A 12,163-nucleotide genomic window follows, 5' to 3' on the forward strand; every position below is an offset into this window, starting at 1 on the left:
GGAACAGATCATTTCAATTATTTTTGCCCTCTAGTTCCTTGGTAAATATATCATTGTGTTTATTATTGGATTTATGCTCTGCTCTTTGGGGGAGACAGTATTTAGCAGCAGATCTCAATTTGAATGCAGGAGAGTCAATTCACCTTAAAAGAAATCCCCTGTGCCAAAAGACTGATGCTGACTGTCTCCTGAGAAATTTGCTCAAGTAATTTCATTAGTAAAAGATTTCAGGGATAGCCAAGCTTAGGAAAATTAAGAAGGAAAAATTAAATTAAAAAGGAGAATTTGCTGCTGCCTTAGCACAGTTTGTGGCTTTCTTGGTCATGATTTTATTTCTGAGACTAATTTTCAAACGTGGGGACTCAGTTTCTGGGAGGTGCTAAGCTAGAGCCTGCAGTTCGAGCAGCTGGAGGTGATTTTAAAAGCTGGCAGCAGGCAGGCCTGGCCCAGATGCTTCTGAGCATCACAAGCACGAGAGCAACATCTCGCCATCAGGCGGGCCCTGACACTGGGGTGCTCGCTTGAGCAGTAGCTGCCTGGTTCCTGGTGAGGGTGAGGAGGAGGAAAACCCCTCTCTGAGCCCTGGGCTGGATCCTCATGGGGACCCTGGAAGCAGATGGAGGTGGCTCAGGGGTGGCAGTGGTGTCCCTGTGGGGCACAGAGCCCTTCCTGGGGCAAGGGGCACTGTGCTGCTCCTGGCTGATGGCAGCCAGAGAGTTGGACTGGATAAGGAGCACTTCATAGAGGTGATGATCTCTCTGTTGTTATTACTCAATGTGGAGTTGATTAAAAATGTGAAGGAGCTGTTCCTTCATCCACCCTGCTACCAGAGAGGTTTTGCAGCCTCCCTTTAATTTACCATATTTGGTGGTGAATTAAAAATGGAAATGGAAGGAATCTGCTGGGGCTCTCCCAGGAAGATAAATGATCTGCTTCATGTAGTAAGTCTCCTCTTTTAGTTGTGTTCCGTGCTGCTGGAGCGAGCCTGGATGGGAAATCCTGCTGCTGGGGGAGACACTTTGGCCACGTATGCATGTGTCCCTGGGGCTGCTTCCTCTTTTCATCCATATGCAAAGAGATATGGGGAATAAAGCTTATGGCTTCTATTCTTGTTAATTGATAAATATCAGGAGCATCTGAGCAAATTCACCCCTCCTGCTCTTCCTGCTCTGCAGTCACACAGCAGATTAATGCAGCAGCAAGAATCCCTATGCAAGCGATCAGGTTGGTAATTTGTGCCAATAAAGGGATTTATAGTTTCCACGTACTGTGAAATGATGTTCAGTCTTGCTGTCCACGCTAGGGCATGTCCTGTTTAGTTGCTGGAAGACAGCAGGTTCTTTTTCCTTGTTGACTTGAAGCTGGTTTCTGTGACCTGAAGGAGAGGAGTGTGAAGGGGACTGGGGCTTTGGAAGCAGCTCTGTGCAGCACCTGCTGCAGATTGCAGAAGGACACCTGCATGAAATAACTGCAAAAGCCCAGCAGTCCCTTGTGTCCCCCAAACTCTCCTGATTCACGGTAGGTGCCTGTACATGCTGTGCTCTCAAGGAGCTGGGTTTTGGAGGGGAGACAGCGGATGGATGCTGATTATCCTCTGTCCTTAAGAGATCAGCAGTGGTTGCTCTTTCCTGGTGTAGAATGACAGAGTGCTTGCTGAAATCACGCCTCTGAGCTTGCAGTGCTTCCTCGCTGGGAATAGCAAATGAAAAGACTGCTGTAAGAGACTGTAACTTATAAGCAGACTCAGCACAAGGCTGCAGTGTAGCAGCATTTCCCTTTCTGTGAAGCCTGTAAGGGGAGCCTGGGGAGTAGTGCTTGTAACAGGTCCTGCAGACTGATGGCTGGTGGCAGGAAACCAGGAGCAGCTATGTGTGATGTGCCTGGAAGCGTGGTTCTCTTCTCCTACACGACCAGACTACCAGTAGGCCTTTATATATATATTTCCAGATTTTCCTCTGCAACATCCCTCCCTGTTGCAGCCCATGAAGGAGCACTGCTCTTGTGAGTTTCACCGGCAGCTTCAATGCACAATCACTCTTTTCTCAATTTGACCTTTTTATTAAAATTTCCAGGATGCCCTAAGGCTCCAGTTAGAATTGAGCCCTCCTGTGTATAACTACTTAAGCAAAAGGAATGCGAAGGTTAGAAAGAAGCTTGCAGGGGCTTTACTAAATAGGTGGCCATGTCAGGTTTCCTATTTAATAAACAGAGCTAGTCTGGAAATCATCCCAAAGCCAAGGAGGTGCTGTCATTCTCATTTTCATTGTTGTATATCAAGTTTTAACTCTTTCTTAGCACCACAAAACAGGACAATGAGCTTTTTGAGCACCAGTGACAGCACAGCATTACTAAATAGACTCTTTCTTCCCCAGCACCTCCTGGGGTGATGGCTCCTGTGCCTTGCATGTGTGATGTGACTGGGTGACAGCCTCCACCAGTTGGGCAGAGGTATAAAATGAGTTGTATCCTCCAAAACCTGCTGACACAGGCCATATATAAACCTAGTGTGGAGCAGCAGTACCTCAGGCAACAGCTTTGCCAGTGGAGTGGGGGCAGACACTGGAGTGAAAAAATGCAGCTCCATAGAGGCAGAGGCATTGCAAATGGTCCAAAACTAAAGGAGCAATTAATGCAGTGTTCCTTTTACTTCTTTTTTCATTATTTTTTTTTTTTTTAAAAAGGCTCTATGTGGGAAGAAAAACTTCTGGGGTCAGAATGAGGCATGGATTTTCAGTAATGTGCTCAGCAGAACAGATGCATAAATCCCATTAGCAGTAATGGAAATGGGTTGCCTAGCCCAAGTAATTGAAATTGTGTGCTGACTTGGCTCTCTTCTACTGTAGTAGGTCTGAATCCCGCCTCCTCAGTTGCTGTTGGTAAATAAAATGGAGCTTGTTCCTACCAGGACTGGGCAGAACAAGTGTTGTTTTCCCAGTGTTTAAAGGCAGGGCAGGTCTGCAGCAGCAGAGCCATCGGGATCAGTCTGGGACCTCTCAGAGAAGGCCAGTCCTCTGGCATTTAAAAAATAAAAGCAAATCAACAACAAAACCTACCACTGCCCTGTCCTGCTGTGATAGAGGTTGTCTTCAAGGCCAGCAAGAGCTGTTCCTTTTTTCCTTTTTTTTTTTCTAACTAGATTTAAGAGGTCACCACCTTCTTTTGGTAAAAAGTAGTTCTTCCTTAAGAGCCTTTTGAGTTTGCTCTTTGCTCCTGTTGATTTTCCTGGGGACAAGACTTACCTTAGGAAAGGACAGCAGTGAGATGATATCAGGGCCATTACTGCCCCCAGATGTTTCCCCACAGTAGTAAAAATGTACTCCTCTAAAGTTTGGATCTATTCCTCACAATCCAGGTCCTGCAATCTGCTCGGTGCCTCTCCCTAAGGATTGCTGTGAGCTGGCTGCCTTGTCCTGACTGTTGTGCTTGGCATGTGGATCCACTTGTGTGCGAGCATCACGTCTGACTTGTGCTCAGCAGCCTCGCAAGCAGATGAGCTCCTACCTCGTGTACAGCCTTCACGCTGGAATTACTCCTGGCTGGTTCCACACAATGCAGCCGTGGGGAGAATTTAAAGCAGCGTTTCACTGAGTAGCAGAGGAATCTCCCAGCAGGTGACAGGCTTAATGAGCACTGTGGAGATGCTTTTATGCTCCCTGGTTTGCGTCCACGTGTCCTGGGTAGCTCTGCGAGGAGGAATAGGATCCCTTGCTTCAGAAGGGGAGCGGTTTGGAACATGAGAAGACAATAAAACCTGTAGTGACGATGCTGAAGGGAGGATGTGCTCCAGTGTTAGGCAATTCTCACTTGTCACAACTTCAGGAGGAATAAATCCTGTATTGAGGGGGTTTCTGAAAGCTGGAAGGGTGATGTGTCCCCTGACTGCTGGATGTGCACGACACACTTGGCTCTGTCCACCAGCTCCTGTGCAAATGAGAGGCAGCAGTGTCAGTGAGGACAGGCTTGTTACTCCTGCTGTGTTGGCACTTGTGAGTAACATACAGTTGTAGCAGATAAAGAAATTACTGTGGAAGTAGCAGCCCAGCTATTTGGGTATTACTTATCAATCTTTTTCAATTACCTAACAATCTTTTTCTAGTTTATAGTATAGAAATGAGGATCTGCAGTAGAAGTATGTGTAGGACCCAGCGTCCTCCACTAGGGACTGGGACCTTACTATGCTGAATGCAGTAATTCACAAAATGCAGCCTTCACCCCTCGAAATGTTCCAGTACAAGTGAAAGAAGGGAACTCAGGTGAGATAGAAAGAATGGGAAATATGGAATGAGCATCATGGGCTGTGCACACTGACAGGGAGACACCTGTTAAGAGAGTGTGGTGGTCCTACAGAAAAGGCTTTTTGCATGAAAGGCTCATGAGGGTGATGTGTTTTGTGGAAGTGTAGGAACAGCTTCTTCCAGACATAAGGAATAGCATGGGAGAAGGGACAAGAGCAATCATTATTAATCATTGCAGGTCATTATTGTGCAGTTGTATTCTGCAGAAGTGTAGGATGAGATCCTGTTTTCCAAGACAGGAGGAAGCCAATGCCAGTACGTCAGTGATCCAGATGTGAAACAGCCACAGGAATGATGATTTTGGGTGGAGGTAGATGAAGGAAGTTAGAAGTAGAGAAGAACCTGTGTGTTAGGGGAGGTTATGCTGAAAGTTTGCAAGACTCAGGCACTGTTTGAATATGAGAACCCAGGAAAAGCATAAAATAGCAGATTGTGACCAGTTATGATGCTGACAGTTCCAATGTTCCTTTATCCCTTCAGGAAAAGGGAAAGGAGGTGTGTAAGCAGGCTCAGCAAGGAAAGAAGCCTACAGTACTTCTTCCAGCACACCTCTATGAAGAGAATACTATGGAGAGAGCCAGGCAATGCTGTAGGAAGGTTCCTCACTTGGCAGTGCTGCTGGCAGAGAGAGAAATGAGTGTCCACTGCTCAGAGGAAGGACTGGATCCAAGGGCCAAGCTAGGCAGAGCTGGTGTCTTCATTTCAGATCTCATGTGTACTTGCAGCCGTGGCCTGGGGCTCCCAGACCTGACAAGGCTACTGCTATGTGCCAGCTGGGTGGTGGTATCCATCCCTGTGTGGTCTCCTTATCTCTGTGGGAAATCAAGAGGGATTTGTTTGGTCTTAGCTTGCAGTATGAGAGGGTTTATGATGGGTGATCTACCATAGCTTCTCATGATTTACCAGTTACTGGGCTTTTAATTAACTTTGATCTGTGTTGATTTTTATGTGGACCTGACTTTTGATCATAATGTCCTGTAACAACAGGGGTCATAAAATCACTTAAGTCAAAAACATTAGCGAAGCATATTTGACCAACGTGGTGATCTTTATCTGCTAGAGCCAATGATTTAACAACAAAGAAGGGAGTTGTTATGATCACTTAATTATCCTTTCTTCTTATTCTTTCATGTTTGTGCCCCACATTAGCCTTTGCTAATACGATTTTGCTCAGGGTCTATGCAAGATTATGGCTTCTTGGACATCTGTTTATTCTGGAAGAGTGTTTCTCTTCAGCCTTCTGGAACACTCACAGCATTCCAAGTTTTGTTGGAATTCAATGCTAATAGATGTTAATGGGTGTCAGGGGAAATGGAGTAATAATTAATGCCTGTGGATATCTCTCTTCAGCCAAATTATTCTGCTGTGGGATCCAAAAACGATCAGGTGTGGTAAAGATCACTACTAGCAAGGTCTTGTTCTACAAACCCCTTTGCAAGAGAGATCCTCTGAGGCTCCTGAACTTCACAGCTCTCCCTTGATTTGGAGCATTAGTGACTAATGCCAATATTTGACTTCTCAAGGAAGGTTTTCCTAAGCTTTTCTTTGTCTGGCATGTCTAGCTTAACTTTATAAGTTGCTTGTATTGCAAGTTTGACACTGATTTTCCACTAAAAACTCCATGAAGATCAATGTTGCTCTTTCCCAGCAGCATGTAGCTGAGTTTGGAAGGCTTGCAGACCATTAATTTTGGGCAAGACCTTCACTCAACTGATGGTTGTGAAGACTGTCACTGCTGTTAGGTTGCCCACAATGTTACTTTGAGATACTGCTATGATGTTTGACTGTAACAAGGGGCATCTCTGTGATGTTAAGAGCCATGGGCACAGTGGAAGAGACACCAGGAGGGGAGGGATTTACATCCCCTATGTAGGCTCCTGGTAAGTAGCTGCCTTGGTTGCTCTGGTTGTTGGCTTTTTTATGATAGCACCTTGCCAGTGTGCTGCAAGATGTGTGTGAAACCCAGCATTGGTGCTGGGAAATGCATGGGACCGTGCAGAAAAATCTGTAAGGCCCAAAGCCCATTGACAACAGTCCCTGAATGTGCTTGGAGGATTTAGCTCCAGTCTCCCAAGAAAATCTGTAGCAATGTTAACTGGATGTTTTCAGATGAGTTGTGTTGGGTCTCTAGGAAAGTAGACTTACTTTTCAGAATCCAGTCTAGAATCTGAGTGATTGTGAGAAGCTGAAGGCAACAGAACAAAGAGAAGCCCTTCTGGACGGACAGGTAGGTGATTCCCTGTGGAGAGGGAGATGTGGAAACACTATTCAACTGGGATTAAAAATAAAGCTAGAAACCAGTTTTCTGATACATTAATGTGGAGGACAACAACTTGTTCAAATATTTAATGAGTGACAGAATTGGAAACTGAGTATGATTATATAAAGTGTGGAAAAAACATTATTTTGGTATTAAGAGATAAAATCAAGTACCAAAATACAGAACTAAGATCAAATTTAATTGTTTTTTCCACTACTTAGAATGTCTTGGAGAGCCTTGTCTCCATTTCTCTATTCATTTAATTTGCATAGCACAGCACAAAGGTATTTATAGAGCCCTCAAATTTAGCAAATTATAAGGCAGTGCCAATTCGTCTTGGTTAATTTGAGATGAAGTCTCAGTACACAAGACCAAAGGGAAGCAAAGCTGCTGGCAGTATTCAGTCCTGAGCTGAAACATCTTATGTGGCTGAAACACAGCCCTGAACGTTTCACAGGTCTGTAAGAGAGTGTTGTGCCTCTAGCCCAATTTCCACCTATGGCTTTCTATCTTAAGGTTGGATTTTGGTGCAGAATTTTAAGATACGTGTAGTAACTCTGTACAGCTAGGGAATTTGCCTGTATAAAGTCTTATGCATTAGGAGTAAGCTAATTACAATTCCACTTGCTTCATTTCATTCATTTCATCTTTCTTAAAGGATAAATACAGTTCATTGTGGTTCTAACCTAAGAGTAAATCAGGACTTTTATGACTATGAACAGGATATCTCCTCCCTCATTTAAGAGGGGTGGTTAGCGTCTAAATTGAAGGTTAAGGATATGTTTTTCAAAGCTCAAAATACAGAAGCCACTATTAAAATATGATTTATGTCACTTTTTAATCTGTTTTTGCTTCCTCTTCAACTGTAAAAAGCAGAAGATGAAGCAACAGAGCAGTCCTGCTGCAGAGAACACCTGTCCCTAACATATGCATGACTTAACATTTATTCTTTTCCAGCTTCATTCTTCAAACTTGTACAGTGTCCACAGTATGAAGTCTGCCCAAATTTCAATTTTTTGTTCCTGGAAGGGTGTACAGCTTATGTTCTGCAATGACAACACAGCTATCCTCTTCTTGTCCAAATTAGAAGTGGAGGGGACCTGAAGCTGCTTGGTGCTCAAAGTTTAGTGGAAAATTTTGGTTTCTTACTGAAATAAACGAGAAGTATTAAGACGCATTTAGGAGTTCTGTTGTGTCTTTTAAGCAATGTCTAGGTAACTGCACATCTGAATTGCTTTGACAGTACTTCTCCCCAGGACTGCCTACACACTTAATTTGGTGCATTGCACGTAGGTGCTAATGGTACCGCCTAACAAGTCTGTGCAGGAATGGGTTCTGAATACTGCAGCTTAATGGAGTGCCTGAAATTTATTTCCTGCTTATTTTTCTTTTGGGGAGAGGCCTGGCAAGAAGCAGGGTTTTACAGGTAACCTCCAGCTTCCTGCAGACACAGTCACTTCTGGAGGGTTCCCCATCTGAAGTTATTAAAGTAGTTTGGTAATGAGATCTGCTTTCTGCGTGGAATAAATCTCCTACTTCAATCAAATGCAGAGTTTTGGAAAGAATCTGAGGGTTTTGAAGTTAAGGATAAACTTTCCAAGAGTGACTAAAAGATGCTGTGGATCTGATTTGCAAAGGTATTTAGCTGCTTAAAATTATAGAGAGATGTTTGCTGGGAGTTACAGAAATCTTTAGGTACTTTTGTTTTCCTTGCAGTCACACACTAAGGTTTTTGTTGTCTTCCTGTCATTTTGACTAACTGCAGCTCTGAACCTTGAGGCAATTAAGTACTTTTTGCATAACAGGACCAAAGATAACATGGGCATGGCTGCAGATGGAGCTGTTCTGGAGGAGCAGCCTCCTACACCTTGTCTCAGTGGCTGTATTTGCTGAGAGATGTCTCAGTGGAGTCCTAGGCTTAGCACTACACCTCCTTTAGCTTGAATGTCACTGAAATGGTTTCTTCCTGATTATTTCTTTGGATGTTTGTGTTTTGTTCTTTTTTTTTTTTTTTTTTAGTCAATGGGTAACCCCAATTGCCATGGGAAATCTTCACTGCATAAAGATATCATTGCAAATCGAAGTATACAGGTTTCTCGCTTGAATAGTAATTTCAAGACTCTTAAAAGCTTTGTTTCAAGTAAATTCTCTATATAGATGTTTCACATCATCTGATGAGAGCTAATTTCAGCTGCTAGATAGCACTTCGTATTTAAAAGTGGAGGTCTCTCCAATGCTGCTAAGCAAGTGAGCTGAGGTGGAGAGCAGCTTGAGATAGCAAGGTATATCCATGCCATCTACAGGTAGAAGAATGAAGCTGGGAATGTGCAGCATTGACATCTCCTGTGTTGTCCAGGTTTGCTCTCAAATTCTGGCAATCATCTCTGCTGTGAGCATCTGCAACTGGCTGGAAGGGGTGAGGGCAGTGCTGTGGGTATGGACCACATCGCAGGACCCAGATGCAGGTGCCACCTGCCCTTTCTGCAGTGTGGAGGAATATAAAGTCATCTGAGAAAGGCTGCTGTGGCAGGTTGCTAATAAAATCCCTGTGATCTACAGGGGAGCACAAAGGTGTTTTATGAGACAGGAAGAAGGGAAAAAAAACTCGGTAGAGCCCAACAGTTTGTCAGGGAAGAGAAAACTTTTTAATTGACTGTCAAGCCATAAAAGCCATAACCTTGGAAACCTAAGGAAAGAGGCATCAGCATGTCTGTCAGCTCGGATAGGCATCAATCTTCCCTAGCTAGACAGAAACATGATTACATCCAGGCTAACGTCAACAGCTTGGAGGTGCAGAAAGCTGATCTGGCCCCTTACAAAGGAGGGGAGGAAGCGCATCCCACTGGTGGCTGTTTGGTCAAGCTGTGCTTCTTTTAAGTGGGCTGTTTACATAAATAGGCTGTTTCCAGCAGTTCTGTGATTAGAAGGATTAAACCCTGTATCTCTCTTTTTTGGAAGATGAATTTTCACTTTGTCATGACCTATTCCTAAATAAGGTCAAACTGGAGAGAAATATATTTTTAACCACTTTCTCTCCATACTTCTGACCAGTTTTGTGGTTTCTTTTGCCTAAGTTATCTTGGCAAAACAGGTATGGAAGATCTGATATGAATTGCTTTTAAGTAGCTTTAATTTAGCAGGAAAAATACTGAATTATCATTAAAGTTTTACTTGAGAGTAATCTGGAAAAAGTATCAGAACTTGATCTGACTAAGGAAGAAAACTCAGTCTCCTCTTCCTTTTAAAAGCACTTTTCCTAACTGGTGGTTTCTGGGACAAGTCAGCAGTCGTGCACATCCCAGCAAGTCCAATGAGCCCTACATCTGCTGTGCTCTGAGAAGCATGTCTTCAGGTAAAACTTATCTCTTGAGAGCTTGTCCTATGTGAGCTTCATGCCATGCTTCCAGCTGTGAACCCAAACACTCTGCTGGGCTGGGTAAAAGCAGGTCAATAAAAGTCATAAGTGAGGCGTAATCTGGGGGTATTCTGCCCTGCCTCCTTCTGTGACAGTGGTTGTGAGAAGGATGATGTAAATAATTGGTAATAACTGCTCTTTATGGGTGGCTGAATTGCCCAGAGTCACTAACACTGATACTTCTTGTTCTTGTTGAAATCAAAAACCCTTGAAAACTTATTCTGCATCAAATGAAATGCTCTGGGTACCTGTGCTATTAGCTTTGGTTGATCCAAGACATTTAGGTTTGCCTTAGTTTTTTGTTAGCCTACTTGTTTTGCTAAAGGTAAGCTAAAGCAGCTCTTTTTACAAAGGAGGAGTGCACTGAACTGCTGAAAAAATTTGGACAGATGGGATTGTAAATGTAATGCAGAGTGACTGCGTGACACGGTGAGATTCCCACTGTTGTCATTCTGCCTGCAAAAAAGAGGGCTGCTTCCTGCCACTGGAAAACAACTGTTGATGAGCATGGTCTCTGCTCCCCTTGCTTTGGTTCTGCAATCTGTCCTTGGTTTTGGAGCATCTCTGTGTTTTCCTGTGTGATGGCAAGGGCCATGGGGATGAGGAGCGTGTTGTAAATGAGGTTATGTCAAGATGCTGTGATTTATGGCCGTACTATTGCAGTCTTGTCTGAGCTTCTTTGAGCTACTTATCCTAATGTCATCTACCCTTATCTGTGAGGAGAAAGGGGACTTTAACTTACAGCTCAATTTATATTAATTGCATTTCCTTTTTTACATGCCTGGACCAAATTTGTGCCAGCTGTTTTGCAGGAATTGAGGGGAGATAATCAACAATACCATGGCTCTTCGCACAGCACATTTCAAACAATTCATATGACATTTTCTGAATTAAAAATAATTAGTAGCGTAAATGATCAAAGTGGTTTGTCAAAGGGCAAATGTCTGTGCTGATGAAATGCTCTGAGGAAACCAGCCCATTAAATCGATGATATATGGGGCTGTGGTAGGGAACAGGCCTTGTGGGTGTTCTCCAAACAACTTGAGGTATGTTAATTTGCTCCCTGAAGCACTGATGATCAGTTTAAAAGCCCTTTGGTGCCTCCGACCTACTTTATCCCCACCTGTTCTGCTGTTTCCAGAAGCACTGCACTTTGTCTGGAGGCCCCTGCGTGCACAGGCACATCTGAAGGGAAGGTGTGAGTGTGCAGAGAAGTGTGAGCACCTGCTACATGGGATGAACCCAAAACTCTGCCTCACAGGGGTCTGAGAGGCAACTTCTGATGATTCAGGGGCATCCTTGGCCTCCTTCCCAGCTGCTGATGGAAGGACGAGGGGAATGGTTGGAGATGGCAACCAGCAGCAGCAGAGTTTTAGCAGATCTCAGGAAGATCACTGGGTCTTGGCCCCATGTTCTTTGCTGTTCACCCACAGACCAAATGTGGATTAATACAGGCTTGAAAGTTTATCCCTGGCCTGTGTGTAGGTAGGTCTGGTTAAGATGGCACAGAGAAGGGTTTGATATGGCACAGGAGGGACACTGCAAATGATTCCAGGATTGTAAAAGACCTGGGGGCTATTCCAGAGCACACGCCTTGTTCTTATGTGGCTCTCCAGGATGAAAACCTGCAGTTGGGGATTTTATTTGACTTTTCCATCACTTTCTTCAGAACTTACAGCTGAATATTCACAAATCTGGGAAGCACTTGTCCTTGCAATTACCTCTGGACTAGGCTATGGCAGCTCTATAGCCCCATATTATTTTGGGAGAACAGAGCTGCAGGGAGCCCACAGGACTCATCTGCAGTTGAACATATCTACAGATAAGAAACATGAGCCTTGGTGTTCCCAAGACCAGTTCCTTAGACCTGGACAAACCCTCCTCCCTGCCTTTACATTGATTCATGTGTAGGTTTTCATTTTAACATGTTACATCCCACAAGTCATGCAGATGTTATGCATTAATAGCATTAACAGCACATGCAGCATATACAAGTAATTGCAATCTAGGCTTAAATCCCTGTGTCCACAAAACAGGGGGCATTGCATGGATGCAGGCAATTATTCTCATGTCACTTGAGGTGGTCTGCTTAAGATCCACCTTTTAATTTAAAACATTCTTTTTTTATTAATCATGGCGGAGAGAGACAACACCCAGCCTCCTCTGGAAAAGTGGGCTTTGTAGCCAGAAAGT

At 44.0% G+C, this 12,163-nt stretch overlaps 1 protein-coding gene across 3 annotated transcripts in view; it reads left to right on the forward strand.

The window, feature by feature from the left end:
* PASD1 (PAS domain containing repressor 1) overlaps positions 1 to 12,163 on the forward strand; it is a gene marked incomplete at its 3' end in the record, with an annotated part of 190,762 nt that overhangs the window by 27,559 nt on the left and 151,040 nt on the right. The window lies entirely within an intron of this gene.

Source organism: Aythya marila, assembly GCF_965140915.1.
Source record: "Aythya marila genome assembly, chromosome: 13".
Taxonomy (NCBI): Eukaryota; Metazoa; Chordata; class Aves; order Anseriformes; family Anatidae; genus Aythya; species Aythya marila.